General features: G+C 48.8%; 1 long non-coding RNA gene across 1 annotated transcript in view; it reads right to left on the minus strand.

Moving 5' to 3' along the window:
* LOC143984298 (uncharacterized) overlaps nucleotides 1–5,212 on the minus strand; it is a 114,508-nt gene extending 109,296 nt beyond the window's left edge. The window contains exon 1 of the long non-coding RNA XR_013274781.1: nucleotides 5,146–5,212. This is a non-coding gene — a long non-coding RNA (uncharacterized LOC143984298). The remainder of the gene's footprint in view (nucleotides 1–5,145) is intronic.
* Nucleotides 5,213–16,023: the final 10,811 nt, after the last annotated feature.

A 16,023-nucleotide genomic window follows, 5' to 3' on the forward strand; every position in this document is an offset into this window, starting at 1 on the left:
CTGGCATAGAGGAACAGATCTCTCAATTTTCCTCCTGCAGCCGCTGAATGCCTATGAGAGGGAGAGGAGGAGAAGCACCCACTTGCGACCGGCCCTGTTGTTCCATCACTGGCCTCGGAGGAAAGGGCCCTGTCCAGGGGTCAGGGGGGCCCTTTGTGGTTTCTTGCATCAGGCCCTGAAGTTTCTAGTTAAGCCATTGCATGTTACAAATGCATTGTTGTTTGTTTGCCTTTAAATAATTTTGTCCTTTTCCACTCTGTAGCTAGGGGATGCTCTATGTAATTAGACCCACCCTTCTTCTTCATGCTTTAGTCTCCATTCATTACATGTACTGTATTCTGCTGGAGCTAGCTATGATTTTTTGACCTATCTGAAGTTCATCTGTTATGATCTTCACACTTTTTGATTAAAGCTTTCTATGATCTGTAAGTAGTCAGGGCCGGTGCTAGACTAATTTGTGCCCTAGGTGAAACCAGCTACTTGCGCCCCCCCAAAAAAAAAATCTAAAATGAATTCAATAGTTTTAGCACCAGAACTCCTGGTGGAGGGATGAGGTGGACAGGAGGGAGGGGGGGGGGTGCAGCCAGGTGGAGGGATGGAGTCAGGTGGAGGGATGAGCCAGGTGGAGGGATGAGCCAGGTGGACAGGAGGGGGGGGGTGCAGCCAGGTGGAGGGATGGAGTTAGGTGGAGGGATGAGCCAGGTGGACAGGAGAGGGTGCAGCCAGGTGGAGGGATGTGCCAGGTGGACAGGAGGTGGGTGCAGCCAGGTGGAGGGATGGAGTCAGGCGGAGAGATGGAGTCAAGCGGAGAGATGGAGTCAGGCGGAGGGATGGAGTCAGGCGGAGGGATGGAGTCAGGCAGAGGGATGGAGTCAGGTGGAGGGATGGAGTCAGGTGGAGGGATGAGCCAGGTGGAGGAGTGGAGTCAGGTGGAGGGATGAGCCAGGTGGAGGGATGGAGTCAAGAGGAGGGATGAGCCAGGTGGAGGGATGAGCCAGGTGGACAGGAGGTGGGTGCAGCCAGGTGGAGGGATGAGCCAGGTGGACAGGAGGTGGGTGCAGCAAGGTGGAGGGATGAGCCAGGTGGACAGGAGGTGGGTGCAGCCAGGTGGAGGGATTCACACACACCAGTGATAAGGTCTGACTTGGGGCACTCAGCCGCAGCACTTCCCCCACCACCTGACAAGTTCTTACCTTGAGGCACTGCTTTCCAGCTCACTCCACGTGTCAGGCAGCGGGCGTCGGTCGTCATCACCAGTCCCAGGATCCTGCACGGGGAACCTCCTCCAGCTCTTCCCCGTTCAGATCAGCTGATCATTTGATTCCACCCCCGGGCTCCAGCGGCCACGGAGAGGCTGATTAAGCAGGGCAGGTTGCAGGAGCAGCTTTGCTTAGGATCCTCCAGCTCCAGGTCAAGTGGCCCGGCGGCCTCGGCCCAGTGAGTGTCCTATGGCCAGTCCGGGCCTGGGTGGATCCATCCTGGCTGTCTCTCTCTGTGCACAATGCCGCCCGCCCTGCTCCTCCAATGGCTGCACATCACCAAGGGAGGGAGGCGGGGCAGGCAGAGAGCTGTAACCCACAGATGCTGCTGGACATCGGCATGGTCGCCTTTGGCTCAGGGGAATGGGGGGGATCTGCCTGCATATTCTCCCCGCCCAGCGACTCTGCGGCCAGCCAGATGGAACCACCTCCGGTTACATTCCCCACCGCACCAGCCATCACCCACCAAGGGGGAATCCGATCTTCCTGAGGGGACCCAGCGGCTGTGGTTGCGCCCCTAGGTGGTAGTGCGCCCTAGGCAGCTGCCTAGTTCGCCTAGTGGGAGCCCTGTAAATAGTCACTGCCTGCCAAGCTGATACTGTAAACTGTAAATTTAAGCTATCTCACCACAACTGGATCAGGTATAGAGATCAAACTTTCAGTGTTTAGGTTGGTAAAGCAGAACAAGGACTGTGCCAGATGTAAACAGCCTGTGTGAACAACTGTTACCTCAACAATTTTCATTGGAGACAAAAATGGGAGTACAGATTTTCACCCATCCTAGGACATACAGTGTCTCACAAAAGTTAGTACACCCCTCACATTTTTGTAAATATTTTATTATATCTTTTCATGTGACAACATTTAACCACTTAAGCCCCGGACCAATTTGCAGCCAAAGGGCCAGGCCCCTTTTTGCGATTCGGCACTGCGACGCTTTAACTGACAATTACGCGGTTGTGCGACGTGGCTCCCATACAAAATTGGCGTCCTTTTTTTGCCACAAATAGAGCTTTCTTTTGGTGGTATTTTGATCACCTCTGCGGTTTTTATTATTATAAACAAAAATAGAGCGACAATTTTGATTTTTTTTTTATATTTTTTACTTTTTGCTATAATAAATACCCCCAAAAAATATATAAAAAACATATTTTTTCCTCAGTTTAGGACGATACGTATTCTTCTACATATTTTTGGTTAAAAAAAATCCCAATTAGCGATTATTCATTGGTTTGCGCAAAAGTTATAGCGTTTACAAAATAGGGGATAGTTTTATAGCATTTTTATTACTATTTTTTTTTTACTAGTAATGGCGGCGAGCAACGATTTTTATTGTGACTGCGACATTTTGGCAGACACTTCAGACATTTTTGACACATTTTTGGGACCATTGTCATTTATACAGCAATCAGTGCTATTTAAATGCACTGATTCCTGTGTAAATGACACTGGCAGTGAAGGCGTTAACCACTAGGGGGCAGTGTAGGTGTTATGTACGATGTTATGTGTTTTTTTAATTGTAGGGGGCGTGGCCTGGCATGTGACATCACTGATCGTCCTTCCCTATAAAATGGAGAAGACGATCGGTGACAGCCACACTAGGAAGCACGGGGAGAGGTTTGTTTACACAGATCTCTCCTCATTCTTCAGCTCTGTGAACTGATCACGGGACACCAGCGGCAATCGGGTCCGCTGGTCCCGCGGCCAAGGTCACGGAGCTCAGGACCGGGCCAGCACGCTCCCGACCCACGGCTGGGCACTTAAAGAATCACGTACAGGTATGTGATTGTGCCCAGCCGTGTCATTCTGCCGACGTATATCGGCGTGAGGCGGTCCTTAAGCAGTTAAAAAATGACACTTTGCTACAATGTAAAGTAGTGAGTGTACAGTTTATATAACAGTGTAAATTTGTCATCCCTTCAAAAACACTCAACACGTAGCCATTAATGTCTAAACCACTGGCAACAAAAGTGAGTACACCCCTAAGGGAAAATATCCAAATTGGGCCCAATTAGCAATTTTTTCTCCCCATTGTCATGTGACTCGTTAGTGTTACAAGGTCTCGGGTGTGAATGGGGACCAGGTTTGTTATATTTGGTGTTATCGTTCTCACTCTCTCATACTTGTCACTGGAAGTTCAACATGGCACCTCATGGCAAAGAACTCTCTGAGGATCTAAAAAAAAGAATTGTTGCTCTACATAAAGATGGCCTAGGCTATAAGAAGATTGCCAAGACCCTAAAACTGAGCTGCAGCAAGGTGGCTAAGAACATACAGCGGTTTAACAGGTCAGGTTCCACTCAGAACAGGCCCCGCCTTGGTCGACCCAAGAAGTTGAGTGCACGTGCTCAGCATCATATCCAGAGGTTGTCTTTGGGGAAATAGACGTATGAGTTTTGGAGAGGTTGAAGGGGTGGGGGGGGGTCAGCCTGTCAGTGCTCAGACCATACGTCGCACGCTGCATCAAATTGGTCTACATGGCTGTCGTCCCACAAGGAAGCCTCTTCTAAAGATGATGCACAAGAAAGCCCGCAAACAGTTTGCTGAAGACAAGCAGACTAAGCAAATGCATTACTGGAACCATGTCCTGTGGTCTGATGAGACCAAGATAAACTTGTTTCGTTCAGATGGTGTCAAGCGTGTGTGGCGGCAACCAGGTGAGGAGTACAAAGACAATTGTGTCTTGCCTCCAGTCAAGCATATTGGTGGGAGTGTCACGGTCTGGGGCTGCATGAGTGCTGCCAGCAATGGGGAGCTACATTCAGGGAACTATGAATGCCAACATGTACTGTGACATACTGAAGCAGAGCATGATCCCCTCCCTTCGGAGACTGGGCCGCAGGGCAGTATTCCAACATAACAACCTCAAACATACCTCAAAGACGACCACCGCCTTGCTAAACAAGCTGAGGGTAAAGGTGATGGACTGGCCAAGCATGTCTCCAGACCTAAACCCTATTGAGCATCTGTAGGGCATCACCAAACGGAAAGTGGAGGAGCGCAAGGTCTCTAACATCCACTAGCTCGTGATGTTGTCATGGAGGAGTGGAAGAGCAATTCAGTGGCAACCTGTAAAGCTCTGGTGAAATCCATGCCCAAGAGGTTTAAAGTGGTTGTAAACTCTAATGCCGTGTACACAAGCTCAGACTTTCCGGCATAAAAAGTCAGACGGAATCATTTCATTGGATATTCCGATCATGTGTGGGCTTCATTTGACTTTTTTTTTTTAAATATACTGACGGACCTAGAAATAGAACATGTTTTAACTCTTTCTGACCAAATCAATTCCTATCGGGAAAACCGTTCATCTGTATGCTAACGGACCAAAAAACGATACGAGGGCAGCTACTGGCTACTGGCTATTAAACTTCTTTTTTCTAGTCCCATTGTATGTCATCGCATTCTAAACGAACGGACTTTGGTGTGATCACGTGTAGGCAATCCATTTCAGCGGAACACTGTCGTGTGTGTGTACCCGGCATTACACACCACTTTTACCTACAGGTAAGCCTATAATAACTGTCCCACATTTGGAAGGACTTTCGCTTTTTTGGAACCAAATACCTCTTTTTCTCTTGCCTTCTCAGTTCTCTCCTATTTTGGACAAATATGTAGGCTAAAAAAATGTGATCTGAGTTCTGTGCCACCTGGGTGGCTGTTTTAGTGTTTGATGTCATTATCTTGGAGTGATGGAAGTAGCAGCTTACAGAAGAATGACATTGTTTTTTTGGGGGGGAGTTTTTGTAAATTTTTTGTTTTTGGTTTTAGATACACTTTAGAGTGGACCCCCCCCCCCCCTTCACTAAAAATAATCAACATTCAGCTCTGCAAGCTGATATAAAATAATCTTACAATAATTGAACAAACATTTTTTGCTTTTACTTACTGTCTTCTCTTTTTCCTGGTTGAATGAAGCACTGGTGATTTAGCCCTAGCCTCACAGCTGCATCCTGATTCCAGTTTTCCTGTGTGTGTCAGGAAGAAACTAAAATAAGAACTTTTTAACTCATATGTGACAGCGCAATTATCACAGATTTATGTTGCATACACACAATTGGACTTTCCACCATCAAAGTTGTTTTGGCGGAAAATGTGAAAACCTGCTAGCAAACATTTGTTGGCGGAAAGTCCGGCAGCAAATGTTCGAAAGGAGCATACACACGGTCGAATTTTCCAACAACTAGCTCACATCCAGCAATTCCCACTGGAAAATCTGTCTTGCCGCTTACACACGATCAGACTATCCGGCGGACTGGCACCCCACCCTATGTGAATGAGTATTGGGGTACCATGTACCCCTACCCATTCACCTGGTGAAAAAAAGTGTAAAAAAAACCACAGCACATGTTTTTAAAATAATTTATTGCACAGCTCCAGTGGTCTTCTTCCGTCTTGGGGGGTCTTCTCGCCGGACTCCTCCGCTATCTTCTGCTCTTTTACTAGCGGAGGAGCCTGGCTTTCTTCTTCGTGCTTTGGGGTGGGGGGGGGGCGCCTGATATGGCTCAGGGGGGGGGGTACTCGCTCATCCCCACCCCCTTTCCTGACTGGCCGGGCTACGTGCTCGGATAAGGACCAAAAATACCAAGTTGTACCGGCGCTCAACCTCCCGCTTGCTGTGCTTGAGGGTCCGCTGCAATCCCAGTCTTAGTCCCCCCCCCCAGAAAAACCAGGGTAAGTGAATGATGTATATATATATATATCTTTAGGGGATTGCACCTCCCACTCACTATTTATACTACCCCCTTCTCAATAGGGTATGCTTAATAATACTTATATTCACTAAATAATCACTGTGCCCCCATATTATCCAAAATATATACACAAGACATTAATTTATAATTGCAAAAAATATAGCGTCCTTATTGTGCGATATTTTAATTCGATTGCTCCAACTGTGCAGTCTTAATCACCGATCATCTTCTAATCAAAAGTCCACTTGTGTCAACTAAATTAACCAAAACTGTGCCACCGTCACCAAGCAGAATGACCACTCACCAGATGTCCCCAATCAGTAAGGCCGCGTACACACGCGCGGACTGTTTGCCCAACCTTGTTCGGCAAACAGTTTGTCAAACAGTCCGCTCAAAATTTGCATGAGCGGACTTGCCCACACACGAGCGGACTGTTTGACGAACAAGGTTGGGCAAACAGTTCGCTCAACTTTTGAAATGAACGGACTCGCCCACGTAAGGCGGAGGCAAGTCCGCCCATTTCGAGCGCGTGTACAGGTAGGCGGGGCCCGCGAAGGAGACGTCGCGGGCTCCGCCGCCTGGAATGGGCTTAAAGGGGAACCCCAACGCCGAAAAAAATCGGCGTGGGGGTTCCCCCCAAGTCCACACCAGACCCTTGTCCGAGCACGCTACCCGGCCGGCCAGGAAAGGGGGGCGAGCGAGCGCGCCCCCCCTCCTGAGCCGTACCAGGCCGCGTGCCCTCAACATGGGGGGGTGCCTTGGGGAAGGGGGGGGCCGCGCGGCCCCCCCACCCCAAAGCACCTTGTCCCCATGTTGATGAGGACAAGGGCCTCTTCCCGACAACCCTGGCCGTTGGTTGTCGGGGTCTGCGGGCGGGGGGCTTATCGGAATCCGGGAGCCCCCTTTAAGAAGGGGGCCCCCGGATACCGGCCCCCCACCCTATGTGAATGAGTATGGGGTACAATGTACCCCTACCCATTCACCTGTGAAATAAAGTACAAATAAAAACACAACACAGGGGGAAAAAATATTTTATTGCACAGCCGGGGGTCTTCCGTCTTCGGGGGTCTTCTCGCCGGACTCCTCCGCTATGTGTGTGTAGCTCTTTTGCTAGCGGAGGAGTCCGGCTTTCTTCCTCCCCGCCGCCGGCCTCTTCTCCCGACTTCGGGGGTCTTGTCCCCCTCTTCGGTTCTTCTGCCGGGCCACCGCGCCTGGTCCGGTGGCCCGGTCTTCTGTCGCCGTCTTCCGTTCTTCTGTCGCCGCCTTCGGTTCTTCTGCCGGGCCACCGCGCCTTCTTGTAGCTCTTTTACAGGCGGTGGCCCGGTCTTCTGTCGCCGTCGCCGCCTTCCGTTCGTGTTCTTCTTCTTGTTCTTGTTCTTCTCCTGGAGATGTTGACTCGACGAGCTCTCCGGCCGGAATGCCGGGGACGCGCTGTGCGGTCACTTATATAGTGACAATGGGGCGGGGTCACATGGTATATGTCACATGGGTTGATGTCACATGGTGACCCCGCCCCCTTACGATGTCATAGTCCCCATGTGACATCAACCCATGTGACCAACCCATGTGACATATACCATGTGACCCCGCCCCATTGTCACTATATAAGTGACCGCACAGCGCGGCTCTGGCATTCCGGCCGGAGAGCTCGTCGAGTCAACATCTCCAGGAGAAGAACAAGAACAAGAAGAAGAACACGAACGGAAGGCGGCGACGGCGACAGAAGACCGGGCCACCGCCTGTAAAAGAGCTACAAGAAGGCGCGGTGGCCCGGCAGAAGAACCGAAGGCGGCGACAGAAGACCGGGCCACCGGACCAGGCGCGGTGGCCCGGCAGAAGAACCGAAGAGGGGGACAAGACCCCCGAAGTCGGGAGAAGAGGCCGGCGGCGGGGAGGAAGAAAGCCGGACTCCTCCGCTAGCAAAAGAGCTACACACACATAGCGGAGGAGTCCGGCGAGAAGACCCCCGAAGACGGAAGACCCCCGGCTGTGCAATAAAATATTTTTTCCCCCTGTGTTGTGTTTTTATTTGTACTTTATTTCACAGGTGAATGGGTAGGGGTACATTGTACCCCATACTCATTCACATAGGGTGGGGGGCCGGTATCCGGGGGCCCCCTTCTTAAAGGGGGCTCCCGGATTCCGATAAGCCCCCCGCCCGCAGACCCCGACAACCAACGGCCAGGGTTGTCGGGAAGAGGCCCTTGTCCTCATCAACATGGGGACAAGGTGCTTTGGGGTGGGGGGGCCGCGCGGCCCCCCCCTTCCCCAAGGCACCCCCCCATGTTGAGGGCACGCGGCCTGGTACGGCTCAGGAGGGGGGGCGCGCTCGCTCGCCCCCCTTTCCTGGCCGGCCGGGTAGCGTGCTCGGACAAGGGTCTGGTGTGGACTTGGGGGGAACCCCCACGCCGATTTTTTTCGGCGTTGGGGTTCCCCTTTAAGCCCATTCCAGGCGGCGGAGCCCGCGACGTCTCCCTCGCGGGCCCCGCCTACCTGTACACGCGCTCGAAATGGGCGGACTTTCCGAGCGGGAACAGTCCGCTCATTTCGAAAGTACAGCGGACAAGCCCACACACGGGCGGACTGTTCGCTCAAACACAGTTTCAGCGGACAGTTTTTCGGAATTTCCGAAAGACTTTGTCCGTCCAACTGTCCGCTGAAACTGTCCGCTGAAAGCCCACACACGAGCGGACTGTCCGCCCAAACACTGTTCAGCGGACAAGGTTGGGCGAACAGTCCGCCCGTGTGTACGCGGCCTAAGCCTTCGGTTCATTCAACGGATAACCAATCCACAACGCATTCCTCCCGTTAGCAATTCCTCAACGTCCATATATTCATACAAAATTAAATGGAACCAATATAGTGTAAAACCGTTTTGACTTTAATGGAAAAATCAATAAAAAACGTATTGCACTCACATTTCAATGTGTCTATTGGCCGACACCAAGCCTTTCCAGCAATGAAAAAAACTTTCTAAAATCGGGCAAGCCACTGATGTTCCGCAGGTGGTGTTAGTCTCCCTCCACTGGGCCGACCTGTTCCTGGCTTGTATTCAAGGACCGTATGTCTCCCACAACTCCTACGCGTTTCGCATTTGAGCGTCGTCCATACCAGGTGACGGGGCTAGCGAAGTGTAAATCTCGCCCATGGAGGCGGCGACATTGACCTCCTGTGCTAGTCCCGTCTACCTGGAGCCACGTTCAGAATGAATGGACTTTTCTCCATGTGAGCAAGTCCATTCATCTCAAAAGTCCGGCGGACTAACGCACAGAGGGTCGGATTGTCTGCCGGACTCGCAGTCTGGCGGACAATTTTTGAGTCAAAACCACTTTCTAAGTCCGCCGGACTTTTGGGGAAAAAAGTCTGCCGGAGCCCACACACGGGTGGATTGTCCAGCGGACTCTGGTCAGCCGGACCAAGTCCGCCGGATAGTCTGATCGTGTGTACGTGGCATCTGTGTGTATGCAGCATTACAATTGCAAAACTGCCAAATGACATTGATCTAGCTTGCATTAGTGTCTTACAAAGCACAAATGCCGTCCTGGCCATTCAATGTGCTTCTTAAAACCTGAGTTAATTGGAGTGTTTCCTACTCTTCATTATGATGTATTTATTGTTATTAAGTTTTTGTTCTTTTTAACTTTTACTTTTATTCATGTTTAATCTTCATGGGGTGCCTAGCATATATCAGAAGTAAACTGATCCATTCACCCCATGCAACTCTGCAATAACAGATCGTTTATAACAGTGATCTAATAGCTACAGCCATTAGTCAGAACAAGGGCACTGTTATGGTGATCTATTACTGAAATGTAAAGCAGATAAGAGCTGACCTTCCACCAGATCTGTTAATGGAACTTACAAAAAATCTAGGAGTTCTGGGGACATAACAAAAACCTTATTGGAATGTTCTGTGGAATCTTATTAGGGTTACAAAGTATTACACTGTTCTCTTAGCCCTTGTATACACAGTCGGAGAATCTGTCGGAATGAGTCTTATCGGACCGTGTCATCAGATAATCCGACTGTGTGTGGTATGCATCGGACTGATTCCGTCCGAATCTCCGTCCGACCCAATTTTCCAACATGTTGGAAATATTTCCCGACCAACTGGGCCGGACGGACCTAATCCGATCATGTGTAGAGCATTTTCATCGGACCAAGTGCCACGCATGCTCAGATCAAATTCCTACATCAAAGCTATTGGCTACTAGCCTGAATGTAGTCCCATCGTAACGAAATTACGTCATCACGTTCTGAAAGATCGTATTTTTCGCCAACTTGGCCCGACCGTGTGTATGCAACAGTTTCGGACACAATCCGTCGGACTAAATCCGACGGGCAAAATCCGACGGATTTGGTTGGCAAAATCTCCGACCGTGTGTACGTGGGCTAAGGCTTTATTCCCACCTATGCAGTTTTAGTGCATTTTGCAGATTTGCACTTCAGCCCATTTAACATGGTTTCCTATGGGCCACGTTCTGTTGTGCAAATCTGCAAAATGCAAAAAGCACTAAAAATGCATAGGTGTGAATCCAGCCTAATAGAGCTGAATCCATCAACTCCTAAGTCCAGGTCCCAGTCTGTCAGTAATGGCTGGTAGTCCCAGCTCTATGCCCCACTGGAGCCACCAACACCCAATTGCAGCAACACCTTGTGGATGAGAAGGGCTACTACAGTGATGGTTTAAAGCTGAATTCCAGGCGGATATAAAAAATACAAATTAATGCAACTATTTGAAGTCATCCTGTATTAATATATTTTTCTTAAATGCAAACCATGTAAAAACCTGACTTTGACTTGGTATCGCCTCTTGCAGCCCCTGTACAACAAAGTAGGAGTGGGTGAGGGAGAAGCAGCACAAAGAGACACTTAGCCCTTGTACACACTGTCGGAGAATCCGTCAGAATGTGTCCTATCGGACCGTGTTGTCGGATAATCCGACTGTGTGTGGTATGCATCGGACTGTTTCCGTCGGAATATCCGTCGGACCAAATTTTCAAACTTGCTGGAAATATTTTCCGACAAACTGGTCCGATTGGACATACTCCGATCATGTGTAGAGAATTCCGTTCGGACAAAGTGCCACGCATGCTCAGATCAAATTCCTACATCAAAGCTATTGGCTACTAGTCTGAACGTAGTCCCATCGTAACGAAATTATGTCATCACGTTCTGAAAGATCGGATTTTTCGACAACTTTGTCCGACCGTGTGTATGCAACAGTTTCGGACAAGATCCGACGGACAAAATACGACGGATTTGGTTGTCGAAATGTCCGACCGTGTGTACAAGGGCTTAGGCTTGATTCACACCTATGCATTTTTAGTGCTTTTTGCATTTTGTAGATTTGCTCTACAGAACGTGTTCCATAGGAATCCATGTTAAATGGGCTGTAGTGCAAATCTGCAAAATGCAAAAAGCACAAAAAATGCATAGGTGTGAATCCAGCTTTAGACAGCTAGCAGCTGCACACAGTATAAGGCTGGACATACACATACACTATGCAATTTTCTTATTCAATTTCCTTAGATTTACCTTCAACTATGTAGTGCAAGGGCCTGCGTGATTGCATTAAAGTTGAAAGGATTTAAGTGTGACCTCATATTATATGGTTTTGGTTGATCTTAAGGAAAGTTGAACAAGAAAATTGTATAGTGTATAGCCAGCCTTAAGCCTCATACACACGCTTAGATTTTCAGATGACCGAACGTCTGTTTTTTTTGGCATGCTAGTCTCATGTCAAAAGTGAAGAGGTTACTCACAATTTGAAAAATTTCGTACGACAGAATACATGTGTTGAATAGTTTGTCTTGCTCTTTCGATTTTTTATTTTTTTTTGGAACTAAAACCCTATTAATGAAAAAAAAATTGGACGTTGAGTTCACATCCAACAAAGTATAGTCTGCAAATCCAGCTTTTTTCTGCCGAAAAAGCGGAATCGGGTATCAAAAGCATCATGCCAACGATCTGAAAATCGTCAGACAGCTTGTCGTGTGAATTTTTCCATCCATTTTTCGTATCATGAGTACAGGCCTTTAGAATGTGTGTATGCTCCCCATGGGGCATCACCCAGGTGAACATTGATCTATAGATTGTGGTAAGGATGATGTTAAAAGTCTATCCCAACCAATTTATTTTGCTTTGGATAGAGCAGGGAAGGATTGGGTGTGATATTGTCTTTCCTGGTTTTATTGCTATCTGTGTCCATAATGCAGAGACGAGAAGTGATGGGAAATTTCTCTAAAGGGGAAACATACACATACACATACACATACACATTTTAGCAGAGTGGGGGGGGGGGGGGAGGGGGGTGTTAGAACGTCTTACAATGTTTTTCTTGCTGTCTGTGCCTTCTTGTCCCAGAGACAACTGCTCCCTCCTTTTTTTTGTACAGCCAATACAGAGACAGAAAGTAAAGGAAAGTTTATTTAAATGGTCACAGGTGAAATTATAACCTCTGCAAATACTCTTTCCCAAAGCTAAACAAAACAAAAAAACAGAAAATTGTACCATACTTACCGTAATTTTCTTTTCCTGGTGCCTATCCATGGCAGCATACCTGTGACAAGCTCCGCCTTGGCTCCTCCCTCAGGACTAGTGAATATTATAAAAGAAATGGTTAGGCACCAGGAAAAGAAAATTACGGTAAGTATGGTACAATTTTCTGTTTTCCTGGTGCCTCCATGGCAGCATACCTGTGACAAATAACTAGCTAAAGATGGGTGGGATGATGCTTAGAAGTTTATTTTAAAGAAATTATTATTTATAAGAAGCAAAAGCTGATGTGACTGCCTGTCTGCCAAACTCCACTGATGAGAGAGCTCCTGAGTCCACCCTGTAATGTTTCAGAAACGTATGTTGCGACAACCAAGTCGCTGCCCTACAAATAGTTTCAATTGACACATTCGCTCTTACCACCCAAGAGGCAGAAACCGCTCTGGTGGAGTGCGCCCTGACCGCCGAAGGGGGTTCCAGCCCATTTGTCCTGTACCCCTTGTGGATGAGTTTAACGATCCATGAGCCAATCGTTCTTGCTGATGCCCCCTTGCCTTTGTTTTTTACCCCAGGGAATTTTAAACAGCCTGATGGATCCCCTGAATGATGCTGTGGCCTGCAGATAGCATCTCAAAGTGGAGGCGATGTCTAGCTCATGAAGAGAACCGGAGTCCTGTTCCGAAAATGTTGGGAGTGCCCAAGGTTCCGACGTGTTCAAGGATGATGCAACCTTGGGAATAAATCCTCGCACTGTTCTGAGTTCTACTCTGACCGGATAGAATATGATGTGATTATGATCTGCTCCTAAAGCTTGGAGCTCTGAAACCCGTCTGCCAGAGGTTATAGCTATCAGAAAGGCTAGCTTCAAGGTTAGACTCCAAAGCGATGCTGACTCCGAAGGGGCAAAAGGTGGATTGGCTAAGGACGATAAGGATGATAGCAAGGTCCCAAGTGGGAAAAGATTGTTTAGTTGGCGGTCGGATCTTTTTGACAGCTTTGAAGAACTGGATTATTAATGGATCCTCGGCCCATCTTCTACTGGTTGCTGCTGAAATCGCTGATACCTGTACCTTTAGTGTACCTCTTGCAAGGCCTAGGTCTAGGCCTGCCTGCAAAAACTCAGGAATTTGAGAGGATGATGGGGAACCTGGATCACAGCTTCTGCCAAGCATGAAGGCCCTGAACTTGTTCCACACTTTATCGTATATGCCGTTTGTGGATGGTTTTCTTGCTTTGAGCAGGGTTGCGATCACTTTATTGGAACACCCTAGGGATTGGAACCTTTCCCTTTCAGCTGCCAGATGTGAAGGTCCAGCCTGCAGGGATCTGGATGGGTGTGACATCCTTGCGACAGGAGAAGAGGTATTATTGGAACCTTGACTGGAGGCCGGGTACTCAGATACATTGCTGTGGGGAATTGGCCAGTACGGTAGGACCGCTATCACCGTCGTGGTTTCCGTCATAAGTCTTGACAAGAATCTTGGAATGAGAGGCCGTGGAGGGAAGGCATAGGCCCGGTTGCATGCCCAGGGGGCTGAGAGGGCATCTATTGCCTCCACCTGGGGGTGAGAAAGCCTTGAGATGAACCTTGGCAGTTTAGTATTGAATGCTGTTGCAAATAGGTCTAGCTCAAGGGGACCCCACTAGTTCACTATCCAGTCAAAAATCTCCGGGTGTAGAGACCATTCGTTGGCATCCACGAACCTGTGGAAAAGGCTGTTGGCCCTCGAGTTGAGATGACCAGGCAGATAGACTGCCCTCAGGTCATCTCAACTCGCCCTTCAGGAGGGATCTGCTGCGTGTCCCCCCTTGCCGGTGTACATAAGATACCGCAGCCCTGTTGTTCATTCAGAGGAGAACTGGTTTCCCTGTAATCTCGAACTCTAGGGATAGAAATGCAAGGTAGGCCACTCCTGACCTCCAGGACATTTGACACCAAGCCTGCTGTATGGAAGGACCATCTTCCCTGCACTGAGATGTGGTTGCAGTGTGCTCCCCAACCTGCTGCACTGGCTTCGGTAGTAATTGTGATTCAGTCGACATGCTCTAACGGGCGCGGTTTCGGAAGTGTCTGTTTCTTCATCCACCAACGTAGACTCCTAAGCATCAAGGTCGTCAAGTGTATGGGTTGGGATAGATACCGTCTGTTCCACAGTCTCAAGAAATCCAGCTGGAAATGTCTCAAATGCCAATGGGCCCAGGGGACCATAGGGATACATGACGACATCTGGCCTATCAGGCTCAAACAGTTTGAGGCTGTCAGGTAGGATCTCATACTCACTTTCTTCATTTGTTGAATAATGGATGTCACCTTCTGAGGTTGGAGAGTCACTGTTCCGTTCCTTTTATTGAACAGAGCGCCCAAATAAACCGTCTCCTGGGTTGGAGAAAGGTGACTTTTCTCCTGGTTTATCTTCCATCCGAATTCTGCTAGAGTTGTCAAAAGAATGTTCCTGTGTTCCACTAACTGGGCTGGACCCTTCGCCAGGAGTAGAATTTTGTCCAAGTAGTGGCATACCTGAAGCCCCAATTCCCTCAGAGGGGTTATGATGGCAATCAGGGTCTTTGTGAAGACTGTTGGCGACGTGCAGAGGCCAAATGGATCTCAGATACTTCTGGAACGGAGGGAGTATGGGTATACGCAGGTAAGCGTCCTGCAAGCCTATTGACAACATCCAGTCCCCTGGTTGGACTACATGAATAATCATCTGTAGTGACTCCATTTTGAATTTTTCTAGGAAGATATAGCAGTTTAGTCTTTTTAGGTCTATCACGGGTCTCCACCTTCCATTTCTCTTGGGGACTAGAAACAGGGTGGAGTAAAAACCCGAAAATCTCTCTGATGGAGGCACTGGGACTACTGCTTGCTGTTCCTGCAAGGAGAGAAGAAATCGCTGTAGCGCTTCCGCTTTTTTTTTTTTTTTTTGTGGGAACCTTGACACCCTTTTCGGGGAGAAGAAGTCCTTGGGAGATTTGTCTGGGAACGACCAGAAATGGCTGTATTTGACTGTGGAGACTACCCAAGGACCCCTGCACTTTTGTTCCCAGATCTTTGAGAAGTGTTTTAACCTGGCCCCCATAGCTTGGGCTGGCCTGGCGTCAAAAGGATTTAGTGGAATCCTGTGGGGTAGGCACTGGTCTCTGCCTTCGGGTCTTGAGGAACGTGGACTGTGTGCTTTTCCAAGAGCATTGCCTTTGCGGAGCAACGAATTGAATCAATGGCGGCTTCACCAATAAAGTCTGCTGAGAGCTTCAGCTCATCCAAGGCCTTGATTATATCCTCCTTTGGGATTTCCTGTTGGACTGCCGAATCTATATTATCCATCAAGACACGTAGTTCATTTGACACTGATGTCAGAGCTATCGCAGATTTACAGGCGTTGCCTGCCATCTGGTAAGCCTTTTTGGATCGAGATCCATCCTCCTGTCCAGTGGGACCTTAAAGAAGTTGAGTCTTCCAGGGGCAACGTGACATTCTTTGCCAACCTTACCACTGCTGCATCGACCACTGGAGAACCCTCCAGCATTGCGGAATCAGCCTCTGAGAGAGGGTATAGCGTTCCCAACTGATTAAT

Source organism: Lithobates pipiens, unplaced genomic scaffold, assembly GCF_037356315.1.
Source record: "Lithobates pipiens isolate NorthernLeopardFrog02 unplaced genomic scaffold, aLitPip1_a1.2 Scaffold_16, whole genome shotgun sequence".
Lineage (NCBI taxonomy): Eukaryota > Metazoa > Chordata > Amphibia > Anura > Ranidae > Lithobates > Lithobates pipiens.